The following is a 27951-nucleotide window of genomic DNA, read 5'->3' on the forward strand; positions in this document are numbered from 1 at the left end:
CCCACATCCTCCCAACTATAGAATTAAGTTCATTGTAGTGACAGGGTATCACCATCACCCTGATAATTTACCTGTCACCATTGCCACAGATGAAATATCCTCCTGAGATGCTCAGTTCACAGAGGAACACAGCGATGGATGTTGCAGCCATGTTCCCCTGGGAAATATCTGGCATCTGGAGACTCAGCGTGCAGAACAGACATGACCTCAGGGGGAGAAACAGCAGCATTTACCATTTTCTATTCTTCCTCTCTCTCTCTTTTGCCTCGTTACAATATTAAAGATATTTCTCCGAATAACAAATAAGCACAATATCCACAACCTGCCCTTTGACTCCAGATGTGTTTCCGTTTGCAAGAGCGAAACGCTCTGAGGGAATTGCTGTGTTGGCTTTTACCTCTCCATTCCTAAATCCTGCTGGAGGGGTGGATTTTATTTTTTTCTAATACATACTCATAAAACAGGTAGCAAAAAAAGAAAGAAGAGCCAGTTAGTACTTACTTTCCCTCCTCTGTATATCTGCTGTACTTTTCATGTTTTATTGGCATTTCAACGCATTTAATTGGCCTCTTTTAGAGCTGTTTAACCCACTCACCTCCACTTTTCTGGACGACACAAGGAATATGTATTTTAAAATGTTGATTTATTTATCGGTTGTGAGTGATCAAGTTCCTCGCAGTTTATTTCTCTCCCCACCTATGCAAGGTTTTCAATACAGTGGTTGCGAACGGGATCCGTTCCGGAGGCTCGTTTGCAACATGAAAAGCCCGCAACCTGAAGCGCCATATCTGCGCAGGTGCGCGGTGTGAATTGGTGCTTGTGCGCATGTACGAAGCGCGATTTAGCGTTTCTGCGCATGTGCAAGCAGTGAAACCCGGAAGTAACCCTTTCCAGTACTTCCGGGTTGCCGCGGGACACAACCAGAAAAAAACGTAACATGAAGCAAACGTAACATGAGGTATGACTCTATCTAGGGCCCCCCATAACAACAGCCCATTCCATTCATGGAAAACTGCCATATAGTAAGTCAGACCATGGCCCATTTTGCTTTGTGTAGACTACCATTTCTGCACCATGGGTTTGGAAATCCTCTGATCACAGAATAATAGAATCAGAGAGTTGGAAGAGACCCATAAGGGTAATCTAGTCCAACCTCTTCAATGCAAGAGTCACAGCTAAAGAATCCCCGTCAGATAGCCATCCAACCACTCTTTAAAAACTTCCAATGAAGGTCCATCACCTTCCATGGGAGTCCATCCCACTGTCTAACACCTCCTACTGTGAGAAAGTTATTCCCAATGTTTAGTCAGAATCTCTTTTCTTGTAATTTGAATGTTTGCTTTGGGTCCTACCCTCTGGAGCAGCAGGAAGCAATCTTCCTCCACCTTCCACATGACAGTCCTTTAGATATTTGAATATGGCTATCATGAAGATGGCTTCAGAGGGACGCGGGTGGCGCTGTGGGTTAAACCACAGAGCCTAGGACTTGCCGATCAGAAGGTTGGCGGTTCAAATCCCCGCAACGGGGTGAGCTGCCGTTGCTCGGTCCCTGCTGCTGCCAACCTAGCAGTTCAAAAGCATGTCAAAGTGCAAGTAGATAAATAGGTACTGCTCTGGCGGGAAGGTAAGCGGCATTTCCGTGCGCTGCTCTGGTTCGCCAGAAGCGGCTTAGTCATGCTGGCCACATGACCCAGAAGCTGTACGCCGGCTCCCTCAGCCAATAAAGTGAGATGAGCGCTACAACCCCAGAGTTGGCCATGACTGGACCTAATGGCCATGGGTCCCTTTACCTTTACCTTTATCATGTCAGCTTTCAGTCTTCTTCTTCTGCAGGCTGAATGTCTGGTCTTCCAGATATTGATGGACTCCCAGCTCCTATCATCTCTAACCACTGTTCATGCTGACTAGTGTTGATGGATGCTGAAGCCCAGCATCTACTAGGGGCCTCCACGTGTTCCCCATGAGAGGTCCCTTTTAGCCAAGATGTCAGGAACTGAACATGGGCTGTGCAAACCATATCCTCTAATGGCCTCTCGCCAAATTATATGTGTGCGTAAATTTGTAGGCTGCTGTAGGCTGCTGTGCCTTTGAGATGATGAAGGAGAAACTCTTCCTTTCATGATTGCTTTCATAAGGTTGAATGACTAAGAACTGACAGACCAAGCCTAGGGCTTGTGTGCGTGTCTCTGTGTGTGTGTGTTTCTGGGATTCTCTTGAATGTCTGCCAGTTGGTTTGACAATAACCCTTCAAATAACCAGATGCATCACTCCGTATAAAATGCACTGTTTCTAAATGATTGCCACAGAGCAATTATCTTTTGCGATAGTGTGCAAGTCTCCTTTGTGAGTGCGTTGCATGAGCTTACCCCCTTTGCATGACGCATACTTATAATGCACTGGGGCTTTTCAATGTTTTTGCACTGCAGGAAATGAAGAGCAGTTTGGCATAAGTGAGCCGTGATCAGTTTAGCAATGACGGGGTGTGTTTTCATTGACTTTTTAAGAACCTGAGGGATCCCTTGCTCACGTTAAATTTATTGCAACGACAGCCTGCAAAGACATTCCCTTTACCCCTGATCCAAATGAAATCTCCACGTGAGCAGAGATGTTGCAGAAATTTGGCAGGTTTGCTCCCAGAGATAATTGTGTTTCCGCTGGTGCAGACAACGATCCTGTACCTACTTTCTGCCTAACTCTGTCCAATTTATTTGCTCCTGGGAAAGGCATTATTGGCAGCTGGGAGTATAAACACCTGTTAAAATTAGCCAGGGGTTGAATACATGCACGGAAGAACATTCAGTTGTGTGATTTCCCCCCACCCACCTGCATTGTGCAGTGGTACAGCTCAGACACCTGCTGTCTGCGAGAACTTAAGAATGCAAGAAGCACTTTGCTGGATCGCACCAGAGGCCCGTCTAGTCCAGCATCCTGTTTGCACAGTAGTCAGCCACATGCCCCAATGGGAAGCCTGCAAGCATAGAATTGGGACCCTGAGGACCATCTAGTCCAGGCTTTCTCAACCTCGGCCCTCCAGATGTTTTTGGCCTACAACTCCCATGATCCCTAACTAGCAGGACCAGTGGTCAGGGATGCTGGGAATTGTAGTCTCAAAACATTTGAAGGGCCGAGTTTAGGGATGCCTGGACTAGATGAGGCTTCCTCAACTTTGGCCCTCCAGATGTTTTGAGACTACAGTTCCCATCATCCTTGACCACTGGTCCTGTTAGCTAGGGATGGTGGGAGTTGTAGTCTCAAAACATCTGGAGGGCCGAAGTTGAGGAAGCCTCATCTAGTCCAACTCCCTGCAAGTGCAGGAATATGCAGCTGTCCCATAGGAGAATCAAATCTGCAACCTTGGCTTTATCAGACCACGTTCTAACCAACTGCACTCAAATGGATGGTCTTTCTGCTCCTGGAGGTACTACACAGCCATCTTGACAAGTAGCTGTGGCTAGTCTTATCCTTCATGAATTTGTGAAACTCCAAACCTAGCCGAAAGAGCTTAGTTTTATTACGTGTTCCCACAATCTCCCAAAGGAGAGTCCACGAACTACTTAAAAAAAAGAGAACCTTAATGTTTCATTCCTCATTGCAGTTCCAAGCCTCGCTAAATAACTTACAGCCTGCTTATTTTTGCTTTCGCCACTCCTTGACATCCAGCTAGCCCAATGAGTGGATCCTGATCTGACACTCTCTAAAGCCTTTATCCTGTCAAAGTCCCGCTGCGAAGGCCACCCGCCACTTTGGGTATTAGCATATGCCCGTCAGTCCTGTCTCTAAATCGGTGGGAGTTTTCTTATCAGCAAATAGCCCCTCCAGCTTTGGGCACAGGGGAAGGGCACCAAGTTAATGAAGTCAGCTTTAAGACAGTGTTGATATTCCGTTAGCTTACTGAGGGTTGTATTCGTACTAGCATTTTAATTCTAACTTCTTCTCCTTTTTTTCTTTTTCTTTTCTTTTCGCATTTTACTCTTTAAGCCCACAGGCATGCCAACTTGGAATGTACAAAATATATCACTCTGTATCCACAGATAATGTCCATTCTGCAGCAGGATCACCGCAAATCTATGCAGTTATTCAAGCAATGTTTCGCAGCTCGGTGTAGATGCAAAGTAATGCGGCTTGTACTTGAGAAGGGACTGGAGTCTCGAACGTCACCAATTTGGCAGGGGGCACTAAGGGGATTAATGTATATGCATCTGTGCATTTTAAAATATATATTATTTGTTTCTGAATTGTTATGCGCTCTCTCTGATTTTATCCATGCTTCCCTTTCCGTTCCACTCTGTATAAAATGAAGCTCTGTATTACCCACTGACTATAATGGAAAAAATAAAAAATGGCTATGACTTTTCCCCTTTTGGCCAAAGCGTGTGAAATGTGCAGGCACAGAACGCCCCACCCGCAAATAGATCTAGGTTGCCAAATTGCAAACAAATTGGCTTTTTGTGGGTGAACTAGAAGGGATGTACTTTCCTCCATAATCCCTTACGAGGTGGGAGGTTTGGTGGGGTTTCTCTCTTTCTTTCTTTCTCTTTCTTACCTTAAAATAATTACAATATGGTTGAGTTTTGTATATTCTTGCTTGTACTTAAAAAAACTTTAACTTTGTGCCAGCATTTCCTTGCCAGTGATTGTTTGGGTCCTCATGTTGGATCTTACAACATGACACTGTCTAGAACAGGCATCCCCAAACTCAGCCTTCCATATGTTTTGGGACTACAACTCCCATCATCCCTAGCTAACAGGACTAGTGGTCAGGGATGATGGGAATTGTAGTCCCAAAACATCTGGAGGGCCGAGTTTGTGGATGCCTGGTCTAGAATGTTGCCTGCTGAGTTCTGAAGAACTCTGGAGTTCAGGTTTATTTTTAAATCAGATCAACATATGATTTTTTAAAATATAAATCTCAAATGAAGCTGTTTTCTCTCTCTCAGTCAGAGAGGGTATTTTGCATGTTCTTACTGCACGGGGCCTTGAGACAAAAGACATGAAGGCACCTCCCTTCAAAATGGAGATTTGCATCTCAATACCTTCATCACATGATCTAAGGTTACAACACTCACATGTTAGCTACCAGATAACAGCCATTAGTTAGTTAATTATCAACTCAGCAAGAGCTCAGAATACTCTCCTTGGCTTTAATATAGCCCCATGGAAAATTCCTATGTTAAACCTGCCGCAATATACCTTGATGCGTTTTTCATTTCTGTGTCAATTAAACCAATTCTAGTTAACAATGTAGCGACTGTAAGAATTCTGCAAATGAATGCAAATAGATCATAGAATCATACAGCTGTAGAGTTGGAAGGGACCCTGATAGTCATTTCATCCAACCCCCTGCAATGCAGAATATTCCATTCTGCCACACCAGGCTTAACACAAGGTTTATTTTTACACTTAACTTTCCATCCTTCTCTCTTCCAGGCTGTAGTTCTCAGCAATTTTTATAGCCAGCTGTAGAGGAGAGAGACAAATTTTAAACTCACTTTCAGAGAAGGCTATTATTGAAGAGGTATTAAGTAAGTTCAGCTGTGTCCATTTCAGTGTACTCTATTCCCCCCCCCCCCCATGCCTGCCTGTAGCCTCTCCATCAAACCTGATTTCGGTATTTGGTGCTAAATGTTGTTTTATGCCTCATACTCATTTCATAAAAGGAGATAACTCGGCATTGCTCAATTGGGGCTGTGTTAATGCACTTTTTAATAACAGAGTGTCATGCATTGCTGCTTTTCAGCATTTACAGCTGTGATTAACATTGGTGGAATAATGTTTGGGTACAGGAGGGTTTTTCCAGGCAGTGGAAAGCAGATGAGCATCATGAACCCACTAAGCGAAGTGCCCAGTCGCATGCCAAGAGTAGACTTGAATAGAGATAACAGCTTGAAATAGGGTCATATACTCTATTTCGTGGGTCGGCAAACTAAGGCCCAGGGGCCGGATCCGGCCCAATTGCTTTCTGGAGCTGGCCCAAAGATGGTCCAGGAATCTCCGTGTGGATTAGGGTTACCAGACATCCCCGGTTCCCCGGAACAGTCCCCGGATTTGCAAATCTGTCCCTGGACAAATTCCATCCCCGTAATGTCCCCAGATTTGCAAATCTGTCCCCGGCAAACGTGGCAGCGGCAGCCTCAGCAGCCCAGAGGTAGCCTGGTAGCGCAGTTGGCTCTGGCTGGCTTCAGGAGCTGCTTGCTGCTTGCTGCCACCACCACTGCCAAAGGGGAACCGGGGACGTCCGGCGGTACAGATTTCCTGCCCCCTTCTCCCTTTGTTTTGACAGATCGGGGGAGGCTCAGCAGTTGCGGGCACAGGGCCGTTGCCTAGGAGGGGTGCAAGGTGCATGGGTTCTCTGCCAGGCAAGGTGCAAAGCCCTTCTTTTGCACTCTGTGAAACATAAATGCGCAGAGTTTTTTTTTAAAAAACTGGGCAATGGCCAGCCGCCTGTGACTTCTGAGCCTCCCCAATCAGTCAAAACAAAGGAGGAAGGGGGCAGGAGAACAGGGGAGGCTCGGGAGTCATGGGCAAGTGGTGCACCGTTGCCCAGTTTTTAAAAAGCTCTGCGCATTTATGTTTCACAGGGTGCAAAAGAAGAGCTTAGCACCTTTATACAATATGCATGTGTGCTTGGGCCCAGGGTCTTTTGCCTCACCATCCCCACTACTGACTCCCTGTTGCTACTCAGTTCCTCCCCCTAAAAAAGTGTCCCCGGATTCATTGAAAAAATCTGGTAACCATAGTGTGGATCGGCATGGGGATTCTGATCATTTGGGCACTGCCATTTCCACCCCTCCCTCTCACACACCGTGGAAGCGCCTCCTCCCTCCCTCCTCCTGGCTTCTCCTCGCCCTGTCTAGAGGAGGAAGGGGGCTGGGCTTTGTTGAGCTGCAGTTGACTGAGCACCATTTTAAGCAGCCCCTCTCTGGAGCCAGCCCTTTCGCACCACTCATCATCCTGTCGCCGCCACCACCACCAGTCCCTGCCACTAGCAAGGCACAGGTAAGCAGTCACTGGGGCTCATCCAGTGCAGTGGAGAAGGGAGGGGAGAGTCAGGGTTTTTTCTCTCCAAAATATAGTCCAATGCCCCACAAGGTCTGAGGGACAGTGGACCAGCTCCCTGCGGAAAAAGTTTGCTGACCCCTGCTCTATTTGGTCATATACCACCTTTGTTGGAAAAACACCCTGGGAAGGCTGCCAACTTCCCAATTCTTCGGAGCATCTCTCCGGTGGTCCTCTCTGGCTGTAAATCTTCTTCAGTCCAGAGAGACCAGTAATAAGCGACCCTTCTCTCCTGAAAAGAGCACGCTAGTTTTTTGGCATATCATAGCAAAAGAAAGACTCAATCGTAGTTCTAAAACTACTTTATTTACAGCCTTATATACAGAGACTCCGTCAGTACGTCTGTGCTCTCTGAACACCAGTACAGAATTGCGACACACACAGAAATGAAACCAACTTCCAGTCGTACTCAGACTTCCTTTCTCACATTCACTCACACCATAGGACCATAGTACCACTCGCTGGAGCAGCTGGGATAGATAAAAATCCGTATGTCCACAAGGAAGAGGGTAGGGCCCAAACTGATGGATTTGAATTACAAGAAAGCGGATGTGAGGGCGATCTGGCTGTGACATCTGTCACCCTATTGATCACGAGGGTTGATTCGGCTGATCTGGCTGGCTAGGCGGGTGTCTCCTTCCTCCCTCACTGCTCCATGTGTGCCCCTCCCGAAGCTGCACGCTTGGTGGAAGAGGACGACCATCCCAGATAGGAGTGGTATGTCCCACAGAGGAACTTACGGTCTTCAAACAAAAACATCTTGAAGGTCCCAGACCACAGAGAGGTTAGGCTGGCCTCAACCAGAGCCAGGGCTTTTTCGGCTGTGGCTCCGATCTGGTGGAACGCTCTCTCACAAGAGATTAGGGCCCTGCGGGACTTGACATCTTTCTGCAGGGCCTGCAAGACAGAGCTGTTCCACCAGGCCTTTGGCCAAGGCACAGCCTGACCCCCTCCTTTGGTAATCCTCACAGAACTCTAGCCCAATGGTTGCCATTAATCTGATTGGAATTAATTTTATAATGAAATGATTTTAGAATGTTTTATCATTTTACTGTTGTTAGCCGTTCTGAGCCCGGCTTTGGCTGGGGAGGGCGAGATATAAATAAATTTTATTATTATTAGTATTATTATTACTATTACCGTTCTTCAATCAAGGGTATATGATACCTGCGTTCCCCTGCTAGAACCTCCAAACAAGCTTAAATTACAATTAAACCTTCCAACTCTGCAGTTCTATGATTCTATGACTAGTTGGGCCATTGGCCTGATCCTGAAAGCTTTTCTTGTGTTCGTACAATATTAATGAAAGCAAAGGAGCAGGTTTGAAACACCTGCAGGTCTGTGAGCTTTTGCTTGGTATAGAACTTCGCCACATCCTTTTCTTTGGGACATTTACCACCATCAGTTGTGCAATCAGGCATCCGTCCCACCTGGAACCAAACAGTTCTTCTGCTGGGAGGAAAGCAAAGCACTGCTCAGGACAAGAAGAGTGGAAACTCTGTTATTTTGCAGTGTCCCCCATTTAACCGTAGCCTAGTGGTACATTTCTCAAGGCGCTTGCGAATTGTGCCAAATGAGACCCATTTTCCACTAATGGGAGCTGAGCATTGCACGTCTTTGACAACTTGGAAGGGGAAAAAAATCATCACTATCTCATTTTACCTCCCTCCCTTTACTGTATACTTTCCATGTTGGTAAGCAATGTTTTACTACAATTACACCTTGGGATCCTATTTGTTCTATTCCCTTCTGAAATGAATCTTGCACGGGCTCTTTATTTATTTCTTAAAAAAAGAAAAAGAAATCATAAACCAAACCAAACAACAAAATGAGCAAGGATTCTTCTTCTCCAAAGCGATAATATTATTTCATCTCTTATATATTAGGGCAGCATAAAAGCTTTCACACTCACCTTTGCAAGACATTATCCAGAAATGCAGGTGTAGCCCATAGTTGAATTGAAGGGAGTGAACGTTCTCCAATTTGAGTTGGGGAGGATGTGAAACATAGCTAATGGCTGGATGAGATGGTCTGAAGGCTGGCTATTTTATTTGTGCTCACGCATGCATGCACACACACACACACATCTCACCATGTCACACCCATACCCACACAATTGATTTACAGCAATAAAACATAAAACATAAAAACCATACTGTCAGGGGTTCAGGAGCAGAGGCAAGGGCAAGGGAGGAAACAGAGAGCGAGGGGGAGGAGGCAGAAGAAAAGATGAGTGATGACGACGACCCGAGATCTCCGAGTCTTTCCAGTGAATCAGAAGATTCACAGAAAGGAGCACCAGTGGCCAGGGCAAGGGGGGAGCCTAGGGGGACACCCCAGGAAGATAGAGCCAGAGGGGACTCAGAGGGGAGCAGTTGGAAATCGGGACCAGCGTCACCGCCAGAGAGCAGGGAAGAGGAAGGGCGCCAGGGATCAAGCGCTGGCAGCTCACAACAGGGGGGAGGGCACGAGTCAGGAGTGGCCACACCTCCATCGGGGAGCGAAGAAACGGTCAGACGGAAGGTGGAAGGTTGGGCGCGCGCGACAAGTTCAAATGCACAGGAAGGTGGCGCAGTAGGCAGCCCGGAAAGGGAGCCAGGTCCTAAAGCCCGCCGAAAGGAGGGAGAAGAGTCAGGGGGGTCAGCGTCAGCGTCAGAGGAATCCCGGAAGGAAGAGACCCCGGGGGGCAGAGGGACCCAGAGAAGAACAGTCAGGCGGAAAAGGTGGAGCAAGGCTAGGATATTAAGTTGGTGTACAAGGGGCGGAGACTCAGATGGAGCTTCGCCGATCTAACCATTAGACGTAGGGTTGCACGCAGCAGCTTGAGAATGGAAACTGTAACTCAATAAAGACTTTTATTTAATGATCGCTGGCTAGCGTGATCCTCTGTGAGCTAGGATCTGGAAGCAACTCTGACAGTAAGCTCCATCTCATAAATTGTGGGCATCTACAGCCTCGCGGAGAGGAGAGAAAGCGGGTGCCTACTAGCGAGCTCACGAACGGCAGACAACATGACGGCCGAACAGCAGATAGTGGAACTCAGAGAAGCAGTGTCGCGCCTGAATGCCGAGGCTCTTGCATCCAGGAAGAGAGAGGAGGACGCAGCTGCCGCCTACAGGGATCTCCAGGTCAGGTTGGAAGTGCTTACGAAGCAAGGGCAACTGACACCCAAACCGGAGGGGATTGGGTTGGGGAGACGAACAGGCGGTTTGGTCTCTCACTTCGATGGGAATTTGCAACAGTACCCCAACTTTAGAGCAGATGTAATGTGTGCACTGCAACTGCTGAACAAAGACTTTAGAGATGAGCAAGAGAAGGTGGGATTCATCATGTCCCATTTGCATGGAGATGCTAAAGCATGGCTGCGCAATTTGTGGAGAGATAAGGATCCGGCGCTCCAAAACGCGGATGCCTTTATTAAAGCGATGGATGGGTGCTTTTTGTCAAGCATTGACGTGGATCTTGCTCGGCAGCAGATACATGGACTGAAGCAAGGGAGGGCCAGCGTAAGGCAGTACCATGCCCGCTTTTTCGCTTTGGTCAGTGCTCTGGAATGGGACAGAGATTCGGCTCCTGTAAGAGACCTGTTTTGGGAGGGATTGCACGGCTCGGTTAAAGATGAAATTACGAGGGGGGAGAGACCCCGGACCACGCAGGAGATCGTTCAGAGGGCGCTGGCGGTGGGGGTGCGGCTGGAAGGACGTCCGTGGAGCAGTGGCGAAGGGCGTGGAGGGCGCGAACCAGCCAGGGGCTCCTCCTTCCTTCCCAGAGAAGCAGCGCGTGCGCAATCCACGCCTCCGCCAGGAGGAGGAGCGGCACCTATGGAGGTTGGAGGTGCAAGGGCTCAGTCAGCAGCCAGAGCCCTAGCACCGGCAGCAGTGAAAGCGAAGCCTCCTAGAGGGAACAGGAAGTGTTACATCTGCGATGATCCACAGCATATGGCGAAAGAGTGTCCCCAGAGGCTCCACAAGCACACTGCAGCCTCAGCAATGGTAACTGCAGCAACGCAGCAAGGACAACCACAGCAGGGAAACGACGGAGTCTGGTTGGAAGAGGCACTGGGGCCCAGCCAGACGTGTCAGTGAAGCAGTCCCCAGAGATTTTACAGCCCATGGACCCCCTCCCGCCCAAACCGGTAGTGAGGCTCACCGCGTCGCTCCAGCTGCCCAATGGAATCACCATGGACGTGCCAATCACCATTGACTCCGGAAGCAATGCGGACTTTATAGGGCAGGACTTTGTCGACCGGCACGCTATACAGTTGCTGCCTGCCACGCTGCCCCTGCAGGTTGTCACGGTGGATGGCAGGGAGCTGCTAGGGGGGCAAGTGGTGAAGCAGACGCCACCAATGGTGATGCGACTTGGGAATCACAGGGAAATCATCAGCTTCAATGTCACTCAACTATCGGACACGCCCATTGTATTGGGCATGAGTTGGCTGGACAAGCACAGCCCGACGCTGGCTTGGTACCAGAGGCAGCTGACCTTCGGCTCTTCCTTTTGCGCTGAACACTGCATCGTGCCCAGGCAGGAAGGAGAGGAAGAGGAGTCACAGCTGCAGCTAGGCACGCTGCAAGCGGTTCCCCACAAGTACGCAGAATTTTTGGAGGTTTTCTGCGAGAAGGAGGCAGACAGGCTACCCCCCCACAGACCATATGACTGCAAAATTGACCTGCTGCCGGGGGCGGCGCTGCCCAAAGGGAAGCTGTATTCCATGTCTGAGGACGAACTGCAGGAACTCAAAGAGTTCATAGATCATAATTTGGAGCGCGGTTTCATCCGAGAGTCCAAGGCAGCGGGGGGCAGTCCGGTATTCTTTGTTAAGAAGAGGGACACGCCCCAAAAAAGACTTGTAGTGGACTTTCGCATCTTGAACAGTGTGACCAAGCCATTGGACTTCCCCATGCCCCGAATCGACGACCTCCTCGCAAAGGTACGGAAGGGCAGAGTGTTCACCAAGTTGGACCTGCGAGGGGCATACAACCTCATTCGCATGCGGGAAGGAGATGAGTGGAAGACAGCCATGTTCACGCCCCTGGGCACCTACGAATATAGAGTTATGCCTTTTGGATTGCAAAATGGCTCCCACGTTTTTCAAGCTTTCATGCATCACGTGTTGGCGGGGCTCCTCTACAAGACGTGCGTCTGTTTCTTGGATGACATCCTGATCTTTTCGGAATCGCAGCAGGAGCATGACAGACACGTCAAGGAAGTGCTGAGCAGGCTACAGCAACATAGGCTTTACGCCAAGCTGGAGAAGTGCCAATTCGACGTGACGGAGGTGGATTTCCTGGGCTACAAGTTGTCTGATAAAGGGCTCGCCATGGACAGCGCCAAGGTCCGAGCAGTGTTGGATTGGAAAAGCCCACGCAACCGGAAGGAGGTCCAACGGTTTGTCGGCTTCGCGAACTTCTATCGCAAGTTTATCAAAGGCTTTGCGATGCAGACAGCGGCCATCACGGACACGCTCAGCTCCAAGAAAAAGAAGTTCATCTGGACAGAGCAGGCGGAGCAGTCCTTTCAGGCACTCAAGCGTCTCTTCGCGTCGGAAGAGCAGCTGCTTCATGTCAACCCCAGCAGGCCGATGAGGGTGGAGACAGACGCTTCAGACAGAGCCGTGGGAGCAGTCCTGCTGCAGAAAGACCCGCAGGGGGTTTGGAGGCCGGGAGCGTTTTACTCAAGGAAGCTCAGCAAGTCCGAACAGAACTACACCATCTGGGACAGGGAGTTGCTGGCCATTCATGCAGCGTTCAAAGCGTGGAGGCACTTCCTGATCGGCGCCAAGCACACGGTGCAGGTCTGCACGGACCACAAGAATCTAGAGCACTGGCGCACGGCACAGTTCCTGAACCAGAGGCAGATACGTTGGGCTGAGTTCTTTGCGAATTTCGACTTCCGAATAGAATATGTCCCGGGGGACACCAACATCATGGCGGATGCTCTCTCCCGTAAGCCACAGTATCTGGAGGAGGCAACGCCAGCGGCCGCCATGCACATCTTCGCACCGACAGTGTGGGCGTGCGCGGCGGCAACAGTTGACCTGGATGCGGTGCGACGAGCGTTGCAGGATGACTCCTTCGCGCAAGCAAAGATGGCAGAGGTGCACAGGGGCACGGCAGCGACCGACGAGTTCCAGCTGCGAGATGGTTTGCTCATCCGTAAAGGGGCCATCTACGTGCCGGGAGACGAACTTCGCGCCAAGGTACTGCAGCAGCTGCACGACGCGCCCACTGCCGGGCACTTTGGCAAGGAGAAGACGGTGGAATTAGTAGCCAGAGACTTCTGGTGGCCCGGAATGAGAGGGGAAGTCGCGGACTACGTGGCGAGGTGTGACACCTGCCAGAGGGCCAAACCAGTGCACAGACCGCCGGCCGGACTGCTGGAACCGCTGCAAACTCCGTTCGAACCATGGGAGAGAGTGGCCCTGGACTTTGTCACGGATCTGCCCAGCTCGAGGGGCAAGACGGCTGTGCTGGTGGTGGTGGACTTGTTCTCCAAGATGGCACATTTCATTCCGTGTGCGAAGGTGGCCACGGCGGAACAAACCGCCAAACTGTTCATAGACCACGTGTTCAAGGTTCACGGTCTGCCGCGGTCTATTCTGTCCGACCGAGGGCGACAGTTCATCTCAAACTTCTGGCAGAGGCTGATGGGCTTCCTGAACGTCAAGATCAACCTGGCGTCGGCTAGACACCCGCAGACCAACGGGCAAGCGGAGCGGGTCAATGCCATCATGCAGCAGTACCTGAGATGTTATGCGAATCAACAGCCTGCGACGTGGGTGGATTACCTGCCTCTCGCCGAGTTCGCCTACAACAACACGAAGCACGTGTCCACGGGGGTCACGCCGTTCTTCGCCAACAACGGGAGGCACCCCAGAACCTTCCCGGGACTGGAAAGAATGGGGGAGGGGGAGCCGCAGACAGCAGATGCGTTCGCGTCGGAGTTGCAGGAGGTCCACGATCAGCTGCGGCGGCACCTGGAGCTGGCTAAACACGCATACAAGGTACAAGCGGACAAACACAGAAGGGTTGGCGAAGAGATCCATGTGGGAGACTGGGTCTGGTTAGCAGCCCACGCAGTGCCGGCCAGGTCGTTGGCGAAGAAGAAACTAGGGCATAAACAACTGGGGCCCTACCAAGTCGAAGAACAGGTCAACCCGGTGGCTTTCAGGCTGGCTCTTCCGGAGGGTTCCAGAATGCATCCGGTGTTCCACAGATCGGTGCTCACTCCCTACAAGGCACCTCACAGGTTTCAGGAACCAGGAACGGCACCGGGTCCGCTCCGAGAGAGAACCGGGCAAGGGGGAGTGGCACAGGAGGAGCGCATCAACGAAGTCACGGAGATTTTGGACTCCAGATGGGGGGAAGAGGGGGTAGAATACCTTCTCGCCAAGGAGGGCACCCCGGCCAGTGCCAACAGCTGGGTGCCGGGCTACGCTTTAGACGAACCTCTGCTCAAAGAAGAGTTTCATGCCCTCTTCCCACACAGGCCAATGCCAGCAGACTTTTTCGACGACTGGCTTTTCACGCCCACGCTTTCAGCCAGCACGTTCCGGGGGTTCGACTCGGACGAGGAACCGACACAAGACGCCCGTTCCCCGGAGGGGTCACCCTCGGGATCTGCTTCAGAACCCTCGTATTGGTGGGATGATCGACCAGAGGAGCAGTTCCGCAGAAGGTGGCTGGAGGGTCCAGGACGAGCAACGTCTCCAGAAGGCAACGAGGGAGAGACGGACATGGACGTTTTCGGGGACGACCCGGGTTTCGAGCACGGCGGCACAGAGATGGAAGCGGAGGTGACCGTCGTCAACGAGAGCAGGGAGGAAGAACCGGAAGACTTCGGATGGCGGCCCGCCACGGGAAGCGAACTGTATCCGACATTCGTCCCCCTGACACAGCAGCACCCAGATCCCGCACCGGAAGGAGGGGAGGGGGAAGAGGGGGCTTCGAGGGGGGGATGGATGTCAGGGGTTCAGGAGCAGAGGCAAGGGCAAGGGAGGAAACAGAGAGCGAGGGGGAGGAGGCAGAAGAAAAGATGAGTGATGACGACGACCCGAGATCTCCGAGTCTTTCCAGTGAATCAGAAGATTCACAGAAAGGAGCACCAGTGGCCAGGGCAAGGGGGGAGCCTAGGGGGACACCCCAGGAAGATAGAGCCAGAGGGGACTCAGAGGGGAGCAGTTGGAAATCGGGACCAGCGTCACCGCCAGAGAGCAGGGAAGAGGAAGGGCGCCAGGGATCAAGCGCTGGCAGCTCACAACAGGGGGGAGGGCACGAGTCAGGAGTGGCCACACCTCCATCGGGGAGCGAAGAAACGGTCAGACGGAAGGTGGAAGGTTGGGCGCGCGCGACAAGTTCAAATGCACAGGAAGGTGGCGCAGTAGGCAGCCCGGAAAGGGAGCCAGGTCCTAAAGCCCGCCGAAAGGAGGGAGAAGAGTCAGGGGGGTCAGCGTCAGCGTCAGAGGAATCCCGGAAGGAAGAGACCCCGGGGGGCAGAGGGACCCAGAGAAGAACAGTCAGGCGGAAAAGGTGGAGCAAGGCTAGGATATTAAGTTGGTGTACAAGGGGCGGAGACTCAGATGGAGCTTCGCCGATCTAACCATTAGACGTAGGGTTGCACGCAGCAGCTTGAGAATGGAAACTGTAACTCAATAAAGACTTTTATTTAATGATCGCTGGCTAGCGTGATCCTCTGTGAGCTAGGATCTGGAAGCAACTCTGACACATACGATTTTTTAAAAAGTGGTATTTATTTCTTTAACACTTTAAATAAGCTGAATATAGTAAATACAGTGGTACCTCATGTTACAGACACTTCAGGTTACAGACGACTCCACTAACCCAGAAATAGTACCTTGGGTTAAGAACTTTGCTTCAGGATGAGAACAGAAATTGTGTGGCGGTGGTGCGGCAGCAGCAGGAGGCCCCATTAGCTAAAGCGGTACCTCAGGTTAAGAACAGTTTCAGGTTAAGAACGGACCTCCAGAACGAATTAAGTTCTTAACCCGAGGTACCACTGTACCCTTTATCATTGTTAACTACCGTATTTTTCGCTCTATAACACGCACCCAACCGTAACACGCATGTAGTTTTTAGAGGAGGAAAATCCGTAGGCATGCCACCTGTAGGCATTCCCTCCATAACACGCACAGACATTTCCCCTTACTTTTTAGGAGGAAAAAAGTGAGTGTTATGGTGCAAAAAATACGGTATGTTGCTGCATTTGCCACTATTGCATTGAATGTAGGCAGGCAGAATGGGAGTGCTAAGCCTCATTTTGGATGGCTTCAAGAGGCAGCCATGAATAGCTCTGGTTATCATTATTGCAACATGACAGGTGAGGAGAGGAAGTTTCGAGTTATTTCCCACCGCACCACTGTTCTGATTGTGACACTCCTACAAATCAGGATGGTGGCAAGAGCAGGATAATCGCTCTGGTGCTGTAGGACCGAACTTTTGTGCCCTGGGTGAAAAGGTAAAGGGACCCCTGACCATTTGGTCCAGTCATGAACGACTCTGGGGTTGCGGCGCTCATCTCGCTTTATTGGCTGAGGGAGCCTGCGTACAGCTTCTGGGTCATGTGGCCAGTATGACTAAGACGCTTCTGGCGAACTAGAGCAGCGCACGGAAATGCCGTTTACTTTCCCGCCGGAGCGGTACCTATTTATCTACTTGCACTTTGACGTGCTTTCGAACTGCTAGGTTGGCAGGAGCAAGGACCGAGAAATGGGAGCTCACCCCGCCGCGGGGATTCAAACCGCCGACCTTCTGATCAGCAAGCCCTAGGCTCTGTGGTTTAACCCACAGCGCCACCCGTGTCCCATGCCCCTGTCCCCAAATGTGTGATACAGTCAAACCTCGGTCCCCAGACACCTCTGTTTTGGAACATTTTGGCTCCCAAGCACCGAAAATCCAGAAGTAAATGTTTCAAACGTTTTTTGGAAGCTCCTGCAGCCAATCAGAAGTCATACCTTGGTTCTTGAGCATTTCAGAAGCCGAATGGGCTTCCAGAACGGATTACGTTCGACAACTGGGGTTTAACTGTACGCCTCAGTCCCAAGATACATCTGCCTCAGTCACTGACTGCCAGTGATTTCAGACAAGGGGTGCTAATAAATCATCATCATCATCATTATCCCATCTCAGGTTTCTTATAAATGTCCACCCAGAACAATTGCTCCGTTGAACTGAAAAGCTTGCATGCTACTACTTAATCTTGGGTTGGGTCTAATTTAGGCCTCGTTTTACTATACCTGTATGCCTTTATTTATCTAACAAGATTTATATACCGCTGGATTGTAACAAAACCTCTAAGCTGTTCACGAGAAACATTAAAAATGATGAGTGAAAACAGTTAAAAACAATAATTAAGGACATTTAAAATATTTTTTTTTAAAAAAAAAATCAGCAGTAAAAAGAAGCTTATGTGGATAGCTCCTTCCCCAGTGGACCAAATGCTGGTAAAATTTGTTTATGTGTGTAGCAGAACACAATGTGCATCTCCAGCGACAGAACTGAACAGCTCCCAAATGCTTTTCTCTTTCAAAATTTGATCCAGCGCCCTTAAGTAAGGCAGAGTTCGCTCCAACTAGTCTGCAACAATCATTCCCCCCACCAAACCGCCTGATTAAAGAGGATTGGGAAATGATGGCACCATGTGAGCTCTGGGGATACTTCAAAGGAAGCAAGGAGAGGAGGCTGGCAGTGGCATTTGCATTCTAAATATGATGGATAAAAAAGGAATTGGGAGGAATTGGGGGGGGGGGGAGTCTTCCAGCGCCTTCACTGAGCAATCCCAAGACTGCAATTTCTTGCTGCAGAAAACCAAAGCACATTAAATGAGACCTGGTTGGACAGGGCAGGGCATGCCTGGGATATGTTAGAAGACTAATCTAGCCTTTTTCTGACCACACTTCTCGTCTGCTGAAAGTAAGGATAGGCACAGGGGTGTCCATCTTCATTGCCAAATTTCTGGTGCCATTTTCTCCTGTCATTTTGGAAATATTATAGAATCATAGAATCATAGAATCATAGAGTTGGAAGAGACCACAAGGGCCATCGAGTCCAACCCCCTGCCAAGCAGGAAACACCATCAGAGCACTCCTGACATATGGTTGTCAAGCCTCTGCTTAAAGACCTCCAAAGAAGGAGACTCCACCACACTCCTTGGCAGCAAATTCCACTGTCAAACAGCTCTTACTGTCAGGAAGTTCTTCCTAATGTTTAGGTGGAATCTTCTTTCTTGTAGTTTGGATCCATTGCTCCATGTCCGCTTCTCTGGAGCAGCAGAAAACAACCTTTCTCCCTCCTCTATGTGACATCCTTTTATATATTTGAACATGGCTATCATATCACCCCTTAACCTCCTCTTCTCCAGGCTAAACATGCCCAGCTCCCTTAGCCGTTCCTCATAAGGCATCGTTTCCAGGCCTTTGACCATTTTGGTTGCCCTCCTCTGGACACGTTCCAGTTTGTCAGTGTCCTTCTTGAACTGTGGTGCCCAGAACTGGACACAGTACTCCAGGTGAGGTCTGACCAGAGCAGAATACAGTGGCATTATTGCTTCCCTTGATCTAGATGCTATACTCCTATTGATGAGGCCCAGAATTGCATTGGCTCTTTTAGCTGCCGCGTCACACTGTTGGCTCATGGCCAGTTTGTGGTCAACCAAGATTCCTAGATCCTTTTCACATGTACTGCTCTCAAGCCAGGTGTCCCCCATCTTGTATTTGTGCCTCTCATTTTTTTTGCCCAAGTGCAATACTTTACATTTCTCCCTGTTAAAATTCATCTTGTTTGTTTTGGCCCAGTTCTCTAATCTGTCAAGGTCGTTTTGAAGTGTGATCCTATCCTCTGGGGTGTTAGCCACCCCTCCCAGTTTGGTGTCATCTGCAAATTTGGTCAGGATGCCCTTGAGTCCATCATCCAAGTCGTTGATAAAGATGTTGAATAAGACTGGGCCCAAGACAGAACCCTGTGGCACCCCACTAGTCACTCTTCTCCAGGATGAAGAGGAACCATTGATGAGCACCCTTTGGGTTCGGTCAGTCAGCCAGTTACAAATCCACTGAGTGGTAGCATAGTCAAGACTATGTTTATGTGTGTAGCAGAACACAATGTGCATTAGGTAATGGATATCAGGAGAGCCTAGAAACCTGGGGTGTCTACATTCAAGTAGTAGTTCAGTTCAGCTTGCCTGAATAGGTGTATCTGGTTTAGAGCAGGGCCCGGCAACCTAAGGCCCATGGGCCACAAGCGGTCCATGGGGGTCGTTTAACTGGCCCATGGACCCCCGCTATCCTCTTGGGGACACCCCCCCGCCAGCAGCGGCCAGGAAACAAACCAGAACGTCCACCCTGAAACTTTTGCAGGTGCAAACATTGAAAGCAGGATTGCATACAATTGTCCCGATAGCACCGTGAGCACAAATCATCATAAATGTGCAATAAAAAGGACGTCTCGAGGGGCCCGTGCTCTCTACCCCCTTTCCCTTGCAGCCTGAAGACAAACCAGAATCTTCCTGTCTGATTCTATCACTCCATTCTGCATAATGCATACTATAGATCAGCTCTTGGTCTGCACCCATGGTGTGAAAAGGAAGACAAGCCTTCCAAAAGTCATTTTTTTTATTTTTAAAAAAGGATTTGGGGAAAGAGCTTTGGGCAATCAACTTTGGCAAGGGACAGCTCATCCATCCTCTCTCGCTGTGTGTGGCTACACAGTCCGGAGGAGATTGATATATTTTGTATGGATGTGGCTTAGTGAACGGAAGTCGGTGCCTTAGGCCACAGAGGCTAGAACAAATTATCTCCATGTGCTTTGAGAGCTTAAGATGGTGCCCGGCAGTTCAGAATGAGCATCTATGCAGCCCAGCGTCCAGTTCCCAACACTTGCCAGCCTGTTTCAAGCCCACAAGAATGGCACCAAAGCAATAGCTAGGTGTACTGCACAAAGCATTTTACTCTCTCTTTCTTAAAAAATAATTTTTATTAATTTTCCATTTAAACATATTTACATCATTATTATCAATTTTACTTCACTTCCTTCCCTCCCACCTCTTGGCTTTCAAAATTAACCTTAATATCACAGCATTATATATATTTTCCAATTCTAATATAAGTCATTACTAAATACCTCAAAATTTAAATAACTATAGAAAGGTAAAAAAAATTCTCATCACAAGTCTTCAGATAACCCTACTAGTGTTTTTAATGGCTTACAATGATCTTTCAAATATTGTATAAATTTACTCCAGTCTTTTTGGAATGCTTGATCGTGCTGGTTTTGGATTTTTCCCGTCAGCTTTGCCAGTTCTGCAAAGTCCATCATTTTCACCTGCCACTCTTATTTCATTTGTAGCATTTCATACTCTCAGGTATACTTCCATCAGACAAGGTATCTCCAATTAGCCATCACTCTTGTTAAAAACAAACTCAGATGGTAAGTGCAGGATTGATGGGACAAGAGGGAGATGTCAGTGTGCACAGGGAAGCCCTGATGTTTGCAAAGGTGCCCCCCTAAATGTAAAAAGTGAATCCGAATTAGAAGGAGGTTCAGCCCACTGTAAACTGAACATACTCACTGGCTATGGAATGCTGAGTAGAATTCAGCAGGTGATAAATGAGGGGGAATGGAATGGAGTAGCTTGGAGTAGGGCAAGGCTCTTCTGACTGGCTGGGAGGAAGGAAGGAAGGAAGGAAGGAACAGACCTTTATCAGATTATAGCTTTTGCCCAAGCAGATGCAATTTACTCTTGTCAGTTAAGCTGCTATGGCCGCCAAAGGACTGTGGAATGCCCCTCCACAAATTTGCCCTTTCCTGAAAGGCCATTCTGCACTGTTATTCTGCTTTGTTGGAACCATGCGAAGACGAAGAGCTGAGAGCCCTGGCAACGTTTCCCTCCCCAAACTCCCTGAACGCCACTCTGCTCCCACGAAGTGCCTCTGATATCTGGGAGGCCTGCTGTTGCATGCAGAGAACTGGCTGCGGTGTTATTAAATGGATTTCATTTTTAATTGTGTTTGGGGATTTTACCGTCTGGCAAGGAGAGGCCCTGGAAATGGGCTTTTCAGCCTGCCTAATTTAAATGCATTCATGAATGCACAAAAACACAGCCTGGATCTTGCGCCTTGCCCAGTAGCATGTGTTGGCTCAAACAGCTCGGATTTGCAGTAATCACTTTTCCTCTCCAGTAACCTCCTTACTATCTTCAAGTTTTTGCCCTCCTCCCGCCCCACCTTGGCCTCGCTTTTAATTAGTTGGTTGCTCCTTGTGTCTTGTTCAATGAACTTTTTGTGTGATTTGGGCAGTTCAGGGAAACTCTGAGGTAGCAACAAGTGGCACTTTGAATAGCAGCTTTCCAAACATAGCATTCTTGGTGTCAACAGAAGCAAAGGAACTGTGGCAGCATTTTGAGGGATGCAAGCTTGAGGATGGTAGATGAATCATAGAATCAAAGGACTGTAGAGTTGGAAGGGACCGAAAGAGTCATCTAGGTCCAGCCTCCTGCAATTCAGGAATCACGGCCAAAGAACCCCTGGCAGATGGCCATTCCGACAAAACACACAAAAGATCTTTCTGAGCTGTTTGACAGTCGAACAGTCTCTCTCGGGAGGTTGTGAATTCTCCTACCTTGGAGGTTTTTAAGCAGAGGTTGGGTGGTCATCTGTCATGGATGCTATAGCTGAGATTCCTGCGTTGAAGGGAGTTGGACTAGATCAGCCTTTCTCAACCTGTGGGTCCCCAGATGTTCTTGAACTACAGTGGTGCCTCGCAAGACGAAATTAATCCGTTCCGCGAGTCTCTTTGTCTTGCAGTTTTTTCGTCTTGCGAAGCACGGCTATTAGCGGCTTAGTGGCTTAGCGGCTATTAACGGCTTAGCGGCTATTAACGGCTTAGTGGCTTAGCGGCTTTAAGAAAAAGGAAACAAACTCACAAGAACTCGCAAGATGTTTCGTCTTGCGAAGCAAGCCCATAGGGAAATTCGTCTTGCGGAACGACTCAAAAAATGGAAAACTCTTTCATCTAGCGAGTTTTTCGTCTTGCGAGGCATTCGTCTTGCGGGGCACCACTGTACAACTCCCACCAACCCTAGCTAGTGTGATAGGAATTTTGAGGTCTTAGATATATGTTAAATGTTCATAAGTGCACCAACCAAGCTTGTACATACAGTAGATCAGCACAGGAAGACCTGTAGCCATTTTTTATTCCCAAACTGACCAAATGTTTTCTCTGCAAGGTCAAAGGAAAATAGAAAAGCCTCCCCATTGTCTTTTCTTTTACAAATCCTGTCTTAAGGGCACATTTAAGATATGAATAGGGTGGGAGCCTGTGACCTGGCTCAGGAACTAAGTATTTATCATTACAAAAGACTGGCCAGGCTCCCCAGGCAATCCAGTCAAGTGACCATTAAACAGGTAACCTGGCAGACAGGAGGTAAACAAAGCACTCAGATTTCTGCTGTAGACCGCCCTTTCTGTTATGGAGGTATGATGTATCTGGGGTGGTGGTCTTGAGCTACACCCCTTCTGTGATGTATGTTTGATGTTTCTGGGGGCAGTCTTGGACTCCAGGGAAGGAATTTAAAATGTTCATATAAGGGCAGGCACACTTTTGTTCTGGGTTCCTCCTCCTTCCTGCGTGTGGTGAGTGAGGATCCTGTTGCAACAGATCAATAAAGATCAGGCTTACTAGCTGCTTTGCTTCTCAATATTCTCTGGTTGGCCTCTGCTATTTTCTCCTACCAATAGGGAACCTATGTAAGGACTCTATATGGGCTCTTGGATACCCCATAAGGGAAAAGGGAAGATTTTTGTTTACAACACTAGCAAGGCCAGAGCTCAGAGATGATGGGAGTTGTAGTCCAACAACCTCTGGGGACCCACAGGTTGAGAACCACTGGACTAGATGATCCTTGGGTCCCTTCTGACTCCACGATTCTATGAATGTCAGCTTAAGATCCTGCAAGAATCAATCAGTCAGAGGATAATCTAGAGGAGCGCTGTTAGTTCTCCTCCACTATCCTCAGCCAGAAATCAGAAATTTAGAACCGCCGGTCCCAGGCTAAGGAACATTCTTCCACCAGGGATGTAGCAGGCATCCTCACCTGTGACATTCAAGATCTCTTGATGATTTTTTAAATGCAGACATCCATCCTGGGAGGGACGCGGGTGGCGCTGTGGGCTAAACCACAGAGCCTAGGGCTTGCTGATCAGAAGGTTGGTGGTTCGAATCCCCGCAACAGAGTGAGCTCCCGTTGCTTGGTCCCTGCTCCTGCCAACCTAGCAGTTCGAAAACATGTCAAAGTGCAAGTAGATAAATAGGTACCGCTCTGGCGGGAAGGTAAACGGCATTTCTGTGCGCTGCTCTGGTTAGCCAGAAGCGGCTTAGTCATGCTGGCCACATGACTGAGAACCTGTACGCCAGCTCCCTCGGCCAGTAAAGTGAGATGAATGCCGCAACCCCAGAGTTGTCCGTGACTGGACCTAATGGTCAGGGGTCCCTTTACCTTTACCATCCTGGGAGAGCAGCAGGGTATAGATGGAGCTGTTTGGCAACCGGCTGGGTCCCGCGGCCCATCTGTGAGCCGCCTGCGTGCCATTACGATCTCGCACTGGGCAGCGGCACACACGCAAAACCACAAAGGATTAAATCTCAGGATTTGCAAAGCGAATCTCTCCTTCCATCTTTCCTCCAGCCTCCCCCGTCATTCCGTGACACTAATGCTGGCGAAACAGAGATTAGGAAAGCTTCTACTGAGCTAAGTGGAGACTGCAGCTGGGAGATAAGTGAGCCGGCCTATCTCTCTGGAGCTCATTTGTTCAACTTCGCTCACTCAGAACCATTCTGACTTGGAAATATTGGCCTGAATACAAAATCGCTGGCTGGCATATATCTTTCGCCTGATCCTCACCTCCGCGAGTGAGATGAACGGATCATTAATGGGCCCAGCAAAACTTTTTCCGGTGGGAGGAACAATCTTCCGGAATGTCAAAATCCATTGTTTGGAAATGTAATGTCTCATTTCTGTATGCAAAGCTCCATGGGACATTGGGGAAAATTCAGCAGGATGCAAGTCAGATAGCTGATTTCAGTTTCCCCTAAGTAGCCCCTGGTGTGCAGGCTTTTCCAGGAGTTGCTCATTGAATCATATAATTGGAAGGGAACCTCAAGGCTCATCTAGTCCATCCCACTGCAATGCAAGAATCCCAGCTAAAGAATCAAAGACAGACAGACGTCCAACCTATCTTTAAAAACCACAAATGAAGGAGAGTCTAGAACCTCCAGAGAGAGCCCATTGTACTGCCCAACAGCTTTTACTCTCAGATGGTTCTTCCTAATGTTTAGCTGGAATCTCCTTTCTTGTAATTTTTTTTAATTAAAAAATGTTTTTCAAAGATTTACAGACATACAAATCACAAAACCACAAATCACATACATTTCTAATATGGAGCCAGATGGATCAGTGGTCTAACTTAGTATCAGATAGCGTCTGATGTTGTTTGTAGTAGATGTTTGTCTGCATAGAAAGGCATTCTTCCCCACTTGATGTCACCCTGCTTTTTGTGCCTTCCTTTTGACTTTTGTTGTTGTTGGTTAGTTGTTTAGTCGTGTCTGACTCTTCGTGACCCCATGGACCAGAGCACGCCAGACACTCCTGTCTTCCACTGCCCCCCGCAGTTTGGTCAAACTCATGTTGGTCGCTTCTAGAACACTGTCCAACCATCTCGTCCTCTGTCGTCCTCTTCTCCTTGTTCCCTCCATCTTTCCCAACATCAGGGACTTTTCCAGGGAGTCTTCTCTTCTCAGGAGGTGGCCAAAGTCTTGGAGCCTCAGCTTCAGGATCTGTCCTTCCAGTGAGCGCTCAGGGCTGATTTCCTTCCTTCAGAATGGATAGGTTTGATCTTCTTGCAGTCCATGGGACTCTCAAGAGTTTCCTCCAGCACCATAATTCAAAAGCAGCAATTCTTTGGCAATCAGCCTTCTTTATGGTCCAGCTCTCACTTCCATACATCACTACTGGGAAAACCATAGCTTTAACTATACGGACCTTTGTTGGCAAGGTGATGTCTCTGCTTTTTAAGATGCTGTCTAGGTTTGTCATCGCTTTTCTCCCAAGAAGCAGGCATCTTTTCATTTCGTGACTGCTATCACCATCCGCAGTGATCATGGAGCCCAAATCCCCACAACAACCCTGTGAGCTAGGTTAGGCTAAGAGACAGTGACTAGCCCAAGGTTACCTTTGATGTTCATGGCCCCTTGGGGATTTGAACCCTGGTCTCCCAGATTTTAGAATCTGACACTCTAACCACTAAACCACATGGGTTCATGGGGGGGGGGATACTCTCCATACATGCTGTGCACATGGGGGGTAGATTATAACAGGCATATTCCACAGCTCCTTTGAACCAGCATGGTACAGTTTGCAACGAACATTTGCACCCTGGGGCTGATAATTCCTTTTGGCCCTTTCTTTCATCTTATTGAATTCTCCTTTTCGTCCATCAAGGAACCTGACCTTAACTTTCTGATGTAGCAGAAATGTGTCTCTGCGGGGAATCATTTGCAGCAGAAATGATTTTTTCTTTTCTTACTTACTCAGGTTTAATGCCCCGTGATATTTTTTAAAGGTATATATATATATATATATATATATATATATATATATGGATTATGGACTTAAAAGGACATATGTCTTGACCAAGCGCTCTTCCCCTTTCTAAAATGAACGATAATTTCCAGGCTTTTGCTTAGTTAGCATTGATGGAGGGAGGCTACTGGATGGGGAGAAATCTATCATCCTATTACGGTTCTGGAGCTAAGATGGGCCACATAAGGGCAGCCCAATTATAGGGATGAAATAGATGGTGTGGCAGGAAAGTAGAGGTGACAGATGTTGAGAACATCCTACATAAATAAAGGCCAGTTCTGGACTAATTAATGGGCTAGGAAATGCCTATTATGATGATAGATGCAGGGGAGGAGATTTGCTCTACACTACAGTCCCACAACAGAGGAAGAGCTCCTGTCATGGTCCGATTCACAGGTGGTCGAAGTCCCGGCTGGGGACGTCGGGACCAGGGGCAAGATGGCAGGGTGGGAGCAGGAACGGGATTCCAAAAGCCAGGAGTCAGGAAGCCAAGGGTCCGAGGATCAAGAAGCAAGGAGTCACGAAGTCAAGGGTCCGAGGATCAAGAAGCAAGAAGCAAGGAGTCATGAAGTCAAGGGTCCGAGGATCAAGAATCAAGGAGTCATGAAGTCAAAGGTCTGAGGATCAAGAAGCAAGGAGTCAGGAAGTCAGGGGTCTGAGGATCAAGAAGCAAGGAGTCAGGAAGTCAAGGGTCCAAGGATCAAGAAGCAAGGAGTCAAGGAGCCAAACGCAGCAAGGCAGGGAACGTGTTGCTGTGGCAAAGAGCAGAAGGGAAATGCTGACCTTATATCCCTTCCCGGCTCTTGCCACCAGGTGCTGTGAGTTACCAGTCGGCCTCACCTGTGCTGCCGCGCCTTGCCTCTTCAGAACAAACTTAGGAAGGCCCCAGTCTTGCAAAGTCCTACTGGTCACAGGGCCTGGCTCCTGCACACACTCCTGACAGCTCCCAGAGCAAAGGAAGTAACGGGGCCACTCTATTCTGCCTTAGTCAGACCCCACCAGGAGTATCAACACTACTGAGCTCTCTGTCTGAAGATTCAGGACAGGGAGAAGAGAGTACTTCTTCAATTAGCACATAGTTGAACTGTGGAACTCGCTGCAACATGAGGCAGTGATGGACAGCAAGCTAGGTGGCTTCGAAAGAAGATAAGGCAAATTCATGGAAGAGGCCACCAATGGCTATTCACTATGATGTTTATGTTCTCCCACAGCTGGACTCAGAAATGCTTCTGGAAACCAGTTACTTGAAAGTGCAGGAGGGGAGAAGGCTTTTGTGCTTGGATCCTGCCTGTTTGCCTTCCATTGATGCATCTGCTCAGCTATCATGACAGGATGCTAGATAATAATAATAATAATAATAATAATAAATTTTATTTATACCCGCCCACCCCAGCCAAGATCAGGCTCATGGTGGCTAACACAAAATATAAAAACAATTGATTGAAATACAGCTTTAAAAACAAGATTAAAATACAACATAAAAACATTAAAATGCAGCCTCATTTCAGTGGAAACTCAAATCAAAAACTTTTTGCGGGGTGAAAACGTCAAGTCTTCACCAAGGCTAACTATCCAGACTGGTCCTACGTTGGCCAGAAAAAAGCCAGGGAAGTCCCCAAATAGGAGTTCCAACACAGAAGGAGAAAGGAAAAAAGAAAGAAAGAGGGGAAGGGGATCAAGTTGATTCCAAGCCAAAAGCCAGGTGGAACAACTCTGTCCTACAGGCCCTGCAGAAAGAAATCAGATCCTGCAGGGCCCTGGTTTCATAGTTGAACCAGTGTTGAAAAGGCCCTGGCTCTGGTTGAGGCTAATCTGACTTCCTTAGTGCTTCCTCTAGGGTGTTATTTATGGACCTTAAGGTCCTCCATGGGGCATATTGGGAAAGGTGGTCCCGTAGGTACGAGGTTCTTAGGATGTGGGACTAAATGGGCCATTGGCCTGATCCTGCAGACTCTTCTTATGTTATTATGATCAGTTTCAGCCTCTGGATTTGAGATGACCAGTCCTAAACTTTTTCCTTCCACCAGTCCTAAACCAGTGGAAACTAGCCGTCTCGTTGAAATGAAAAATGCACCATCCCTCACTCCTCCTCAGAACGAACGTACTATAGTGTGGGCTGAAACGCTGGGAGATTAAGGGAAATGTGCACCGTCAGCAAAGCAGAGGGAAGAGAAATTGGAGGGAGGATGGAAATGCCATTTGTGAAGGCTTAGAGTTTGACAAAACCAATGCACTCCCCTGCTT

The 27951-nt window shown here is 48.7% G+C and overlaps 1 protein-coding gene and 1 long non-coding RNA gene across 2 annotated transcripts in view; both read left to right on the forward strand.

Moving 5' to 3' along the window:
- TSNARE1 (t-SNARE domain containing 1) overlaps positions 1-4355 on the forward strand; it is a 399909-nt gene extending 395554 nt beyond the window's left edge. The window contains exon 12 of the mRNA XM_081012848.1: positions 3979-4355. The gene's annotated coding sequence lies outside the window, so the exon portion shown is untranslated. The remainder of the gene's footprint in view (positions 1-3978) is intronic.
- Positions 1-27030, forward strand: part of LOC308480971 — a 283474-nt gene extending 256444 nt beyond the window's left edge. The window contains exon 3 of the long non-coding RNA XR_013988372.1: positions 26531-27030. This is a non-coding gene — a long non-coding RNA (uncharacterized lncRNA). The remainder of the gene's footprint in view (positions 1-26530) is intronic.
- The last annotated feature ends 921 nt before the right edge of the window (positions 27031-27951 follow it).

This window comes from Podarcis pityusensis (genome assembly GCF_964106645.2).
Source record: "Podarcis pityusensis genome assembly, chromosome: 7".
Lineage (NCBI taxonomy): Eukaryota > Metazoa > Chordata > Lepidosauria > Squamata > Lacertidae > Podarcis > Podarcis pityusensis.